The 6,620-nt window shown below is 42.4% G+C and overlaps 1 protein-coding gene across 3 annotated transcripts in view; it reads right to left on the bottom strand.

Annotated features, from left to right (window-relative positions):
* Positions 1-6,620, bottom strand: part of rras (RAS related) — a 35,131-nt gene that overhangs the window by 3,517 nt on the left and 24,994 nt on the right. Inside the window, exon 7 of one of the 3 annotated variants that reach the window (XR_015850554.1) lies at positions 5,982-6,042. The exons of the other annotated variants lie outside the window; for them this stretch is intronic. The gene's annotated coding sequence lies outside the window, so the exon portion shown is untranslated. The remainder of the gene's footprint in view (positions 1-5,981; positions 6,043-6,620) is intronic. 3 annotated transcript variants of the gene reach the window in all.

Raw genomic sequence — 6,620 nt, 5'->3', positions numbered from 1 at the left:
ATTAAACAATTTCAGAGTTATTTTCTTTTAACAGTAGTTAACCAGCGTGTAAAAGGCAATACTATTGTGCAAGGGCATAGCTCTGCCATCCCACCCTCCCAAGCAGCATTCTTCCAGTCCTCTGTGTGGGTCCTTTCCCTTCTGCGTGGGTCCTCTCCCTTCTGGGTTCCACAACCCAGGCCGTTGCTGCCGGGACTCCCACAGTGTAGCTCCGGCTCCCCCCTCCGGGTGGGTGCAGACGAGTCTTCTTTATGGCTGCGTCCTAGGCCCGCCGCTCGCAGATTGTATGGTATCTGCAGCCATTTGGAGCACAGCCACGGGGGGGATCTGCCTGCACCTCCATACCAGCAGGTTTCTGGAGGTCCAGATGGCGTCCTTGATGGCGGCGAGAGTGAGCCAGTCCCTGGCAAAGTCGTTCCGAGGCCTCCTCGACCGACTCACCCCGTAAAGCACGTACTGTGCATCAGGGACCTCTCCTGCTGGCAAGTCCGGGAACTTTCCTAGTTGTTCGGCCATTGTCCACAAGACCTGGGCAGCGCTGCACTCACAAAAAAGGTGCCTCACCGACTCCTGGGCGCCACAGCCAGGTCGAGGGCACGTCGAAGTCGCTGACATTCCTCGGTGGTGCATTACAGCTCTGACTGGGAGAACTTCATGAGCCACCATCCATGACAAGTCTCGTAGTCTGTTTGGGAGGGCAGGATGATTGACGTTGCTCCAAACCGTTGTGGATTCGCCAAATGCAAGCCCCCGCACAGGGCTTACTGTAGCTCGCTCTTGCACAATAGCAATAAGGGCCCTGTGGTTTTGCAAAGTGTGACATTCCTGCGTTTCCAAATCAAACTTCTTCAAAAAATCCCGAATAAAGAGATGTGTTGGTGGCAAGTTAAACGAAACTGGAATCAAACGATTGTCTGGTACAAGCTTTAGCTTCCGCAAATATGAGCCCATCCAAAAACAGGTCATTGCTTGACTTTTCGGGTTGTTGGGTGGGCCCACAGCGTTTTGGAAGTGGAGAGAGACATATTTGCTTCCCAGGAAAAGCTGGAGGTCAGGCACTCCTTTCCCCCCTTTTTCCTTTTTCTTTTTCATTGTATCTCTTTTTATCCTTTCCCACTTTGAGCCCCAAAGCGAAAGATGGCTCGGTCCAGTTGTAACAGCACGTTTCTTTTAGGCATAAAAATTAAACTGATTGACAAAAGCATTGGGAGGATGATCGCTTTGATGATTAGGACCTTCCCCTCTATTGTCAGTTTTCTTAGTGACCAAAAAAAAGGTTTTTGCTTAACTTTCCTTGTCACGTCATCCCAGTTGGTCTCGCCTCCTCCATCCGCATTGAATTTTATCCCTAGGATTTTCTGGTCTGTCTTTAACACCGTCAGCGGGAGTCCTGCCTTTTCTGTCTCTTTCCACATTCCATAAAACTTCACTTGTGATTTTTCTCTATTTAGCCTTGACCCAGACGCCCTCCCAAACAGGTCAGTCAAGTCAAGGGCTCTTTCAACAGATGCGCGGTCAGTACACAAAATATTAAAATCATCCATGTACAAAACACACTTGGAAATTTGTCCCCCACTTCCTGGGATATTGATGCCTTCGACAAATCTATCTTTTCTTAACATTTGTGCCAAAGGTTCAATGCAAAGAACATAGAGAAGGGGAGACATAGGGCAACCTTGACGTACACCGCAGTTGATCTCGATTGCTTCCGATAAATTCCCGTTAATCATGAATTTGCTGTAGATGTCTCGGTATAGCAGTCCTACCCACTTGATGTATTTTTGGGGAAAACCACATTTTTGCAATACCCTGAAGAGGTATTGGTGCGAGACTCGATCAAAGGCTTTTTCAAAGTCTAGGTTTAGGACCGCTAGTCGCATGTTTCTGTCTCTTGCATAACAAATGGTGTCACGGATCAGCATGAGACTGTCGCTGATCTTCCTTCCCACAATGGCACAGGTTTGGTCTGGATCAACCAAGTCTCCCAAGACAACAGACATTCGTGTTGCTAGAAGCTTGCTGAAAATTTTACAGTCCACGTTTAAAAGCGTTATGGGTCGCCAGTTTTTTAAGTCAATTTTGTCTCCTTTTTTGTGCAATAGAGTAACTATCCCTATTCTGAAACTGTCTGGCATATGGTCTCGACTGGAAAATTCGTTAAAAACAGTTAACAGATCTGGTGCTAAAATATCCCAAAAAGTCCGGTAAAATTCGAGGTTGAGTCCGTCCTCCCCGGGTGATTTGCCTTTTTTCATAGTCTTTATGCAATCATTCAGTTGATCTTGGGTAAAGTCCGATGTTAAAAAGGGGTCTTGACGCACTGATCTTGAAATATGATCTAATACATGCCCCATTTCATTCTCATATGTTTCTTTCTTTTCAAATAATTTTTTGTAGTAGTCTTCGACCAATCTGGTTATTTCACTACTTTCCTTTGTTATTTGCCCGTTTTCGTTTTGAAGTTTAAAAATCCCCTCATTTTTGCCCATAATTTTTTAAAAAAAGTAGCGTGTACATTTTTCCCCTTCTTCTATTTCTCTTTCTCTGCTTCTTATTATGATGCCTTTGCTCTTTATTTCCGCCAAAGCGTTTAGTTCTTGTTTGGTCTCTTTGATTTCATCATTAAAGTCCATCCCCTTTTCTGTTAGGATGAAATAGCGTTGGAGTCTTCTTTGTAGTCCCGACATGCGTTTCATCTCTTTAAGTTTCTTGTTTTTCCCTGCATTTTTAAAAAAGGTCTGTGTTCGTTTCTTTGTCATTTCCCACCATTGTGCTCGTGAATCATACGAGTCTTGAAGGGTCTGCCAGTCTTTGTACAGCTCCCTGTATTGTGCGGCTAGAGCCTCATCCTCCAGCAGGGAGCAGTTTAACTTCCACAAACCCTTCCCAACAGTCATACCTGAAGGAAATGAGAAAGAGCAGGACAGTAGCAAGTGATCCGAAAAAAAAACTGGAATTAATCTTGCATCACTCTGTGCTAAACCCCTCGTAAATATGTAGTCTATTCGAGAGGCTCTGGCATTGTCACTACTGAACCAGGTGAAGCCCTCCTCTCCTGGATGTATGGATTTGAAACAGTCCACCAGTTTAAATGTCCGGCACATGTCTTGTAATAAAGTTGATGTTTTATCTACTTTAAACTCCTCATCGTTCCTCTTTCTATCCTTCCTACTTAGGATGCAATTAAAATCTCCTCCCACGATTAGTGGTTGATGGCCTTGCATATGCGACTGGATGTCCTCTAAAAGTTCGTACCTGAGTTGTCTGTCGGCATGGCCGTATATGTTAATGAGGTTAAAATCATTCCCTACATAAGAAAGTCTTGCTAAGATTGCGCGTCCGTCTCTCATAACAGTACTCCCCTTTATGATGAGTTGAGGGTTGTTTATTAAAATGGCTACCCCATCGTTATGGTTTTCATTCGAGCCACTCCATAATGACGGATATGGCCAAATCTCTTCCCACTGTTTATAATTTTTTAGAAAGGGGATGCAGCATTCCTGTAGTAAAAACACATCTGTTCTGATAGTTTTTAAGAACGATAAAACACTGTGAGCCTTAACCTTTGATCTCACACTTCTCACATTGATAGTAGAGAATGTAATGTTCATAATTGTTGTTAAAGTATTTAAACTAGTTAGACAAAACCGGGGGATCTGAGTCCATTCTTTGGTGATCATCGAGATCATCGAGAGTGTCACCTGTGTCAGACACATCACTTAAGAGTAGTACCTCATTTTGAGACTCACCGGGGAAAACTCTGGGACCCTCTGACTCTCTGTCTGTGGTTCCAGGTCTTCCCCTTTTTTCTGGGTTAGGGGGTGAGCCAGAGGACCTATCAAAGGGTCTCTTACTTCCTTGCCCACAAAGGGTCAGATTTTTTCCCTCCCCGACTTCCTCCGTCTCAACTTCATACAGTTCCCTTGTGGGCTTATTCACCGGCAATCGGCTTTCTTCTAAATCTCTTATCTTTGTTTCTGGTTTTTTCACCACTCCCAATTTTGTCTTACTTTTACTCCTCTTTCCAGTGCCCGTATGGGTTTTTGGAGAGTCATTCGCCTTTTCGATTTGTTTGTCTTCTCCAAATCCCGGCAATGGCGTAGCAAACAAATTTGCTAATTTGAACTCTCTTCCAGGCCCTTCCTGATTAATATGTGTTTTCGGAGTGGCAGTTGCTTTTTCTATTCGTGTGTCATGTCCAAATTCAGGTATTTTATGAGAAATCGAATTAGAATTTCCAGGTTCTTCCTGTTTCAATTTTGATTTTCTGGTCTCTGCTCCAGGGGTTTTGGTAGGTACATCTGTTTTTTCAATTTGTTTGTCTTGTCCAATTTCTTTGTGCATTTCTTGATCAATTTCATTGGGTATTTCCATAACTTTATTCATTTCCTGTTCATCTTCATTGGGTATTTCTATAACTTCATTAATTTCTTGTTCATTTTCATTTTGTATTTCCATGACTTTATTAATTTCATTGTCTTTGTTATCTTTATTCACTTCATTGTCTTTGTGACATTTATTCATTTCATTATCTATGTTGTCTGACATCATTTCATTGTCTTTGTTGTCTTTGTTAACTGCCTTCCTAGCTTTCAATTTGTTAGCAAACGAATTCGGGCAGTTTCTAAAGAGGTGATTCGTTTCTCCACAGAGATTGCATTTTCTGCTATTGATACATTCCTCAAAGGAATGTCCAATTGTTCTGCACTTTCCACAAAAAATTCGATCACATACCTCAGCCAAATGCCCATGCTCACCACATTTGCGACAGAGTTTCGGTTGCCCTTGATAGTGGATAAAGCCACGGTTTTCCCCCAGGAGTATAGTCGACGGGATTTGTTTCAGTCCCTAAAAGCCCTGAGGATCTTGCCGTAGTTGGACTGGTACCCTCCAGGCACCAGTCCAAAAGCCTTTCTCACACCTCACCTTCATAGCCAATATCATAATTGCGGCACAGCATTTGTTTAACAGCTACACTTGGATTCCTGCGAGCGTGTTACGAGTAGCGTGGTGGTACCTTTCACAGGCACGGTTTGGGATGAAAGTTATATTATTATTATTATTATTAAAGCTTTGAAAACTCTCTCGGTGTACCGTCTTTCTTTGTAAATATGTGTAACCATGTATAATATGTATTTGCAACTGTATATTTTTGTCATGTATTTATTTGTATTTATTTTGGACACTTGTTCTGATAAGTCTTGCACTGACCAATTAAAAAGAAGGGGCGTAACAGACGCGGGGGATTATGGGAAGTAGAAACCAGTAAAGGTGAGTGTTTGTGGACAACGCAGACAAAAGTGCATATATATTTTTCCCCACCCTTACCTTTGGAAATATACACTTTTTTTTTCCTTGGATTACTTTCAACGTGCACCTGGACTTTGCAGGTCTGAATCAAATGATAACCACCGGTATCGTTTCCCGTTGGTACAGACGACCGTAAGATTTGAAAAGTGATGGGCATGAGTTGGTCGGATCAGGGCCTTAACTCAGCCCCTTCGCTGGAAACAAGCATTTCAACCTAGAGGCTAGAGGTATATTATGATGTGTTCGATAATTAGCAAGCAGAAGAGAAACAATATATTTATGCAGGTTTTCCCCATTAAACTTGTTCAGCTAAAAGGGACTTCTCTTCTCAATGTGGATGCGTGCGGCTAACATACCGGTGCAGCGAAGTGTGGAGGGTGCGGCTTATAATCAGGTACGCCTTATAGTCCGGAATTTACGGCATTATCATCATTTATTATTATTTATTACATCCATTATCTGTACAGCTTATCCTCAGTAGGATCGCGGGGGTGCCGGGGGCCATTCCAGCTGTTATCATTTATTATCGTTTATTATCATTTTTTACTATTTATTATTATGGGGGGTTGGATTGTGTTTGGACTGTATTTGGATCAGGCCTTCTATTACTTTCCCCTTTTTAAATCTACAGAAACAAAAAACGCAATGATGAGCGTAAATCACTCTCTAACCTTCACAACCTCCTGCCCGTCCTCCGTCTACCAAATGTGTTGCGTGTCCCAAACAGCGGTGCTAAAAGTAAGATAAAAGCAGAGCGGTGCGGTGGGCAAAAACAATTTAAAGGCTCTTTGAACTCAGTTTGGCATGGTTAAGACACTTGATGAGAGAAATTGTTCTACTTTCAACTTCTTAAGTACACCTGAAACAAAGCATTCCATCTTTTAAGTCATAATTTCTAAAGTTAAAAGTTACTCAATATAATCTGTGTATCGTATATCCAATGTTTTGACATTAACATTACTCTATAATGGGTAACGGTGGTTTTTATTCACTTTTATCAAAAATAAAAATAAAAGCGACTGAGTGGAAGAAAGAGGAGATCGGAAGGATGATGACTAAAAGGAAGGTTGATGTGTTAGCCTTGAGTTAAACAAAGTGGAAAGGAAAGGGTAAATTACAGCTTGGAGGTATGTATGGTAGAAGGTCTGGAGTTACGGGTGGACATGCTAGAGAAGGAGTGGCCGTGCTTGTGAGTGAGAAAGCAAAGGAAAAACTGGTGGAGTAGAAAGAGATATCTTCCAGATTGATGTGGGTGAGGTTGAAGTGGGGTGTAGAAGTATGGATGTTTATAAGTGCATATGGACCTGGTT

This window comes from Urocampus carinirostris, chromosome 1, assembly GCF_059441175.1.
Source record: "Urocampus carinirostris isolate Australia breed hairy pipefish chromosome 1, RoL_Ucar_1.0, whole genome shotgun sequence".
Classification (NCBI taxonomy): Eukaryota; Metazoa; Chordata; class Actinopteri; order Syngnathiformes; family Syngnathidae; genus Urocampus; species Urocampus carinirostris.
The sequence above is the reverse complement of the archived record's forward strand: the minus strand, read 5'-3'. Positions and strand labels throughout refer to the sequence as shown.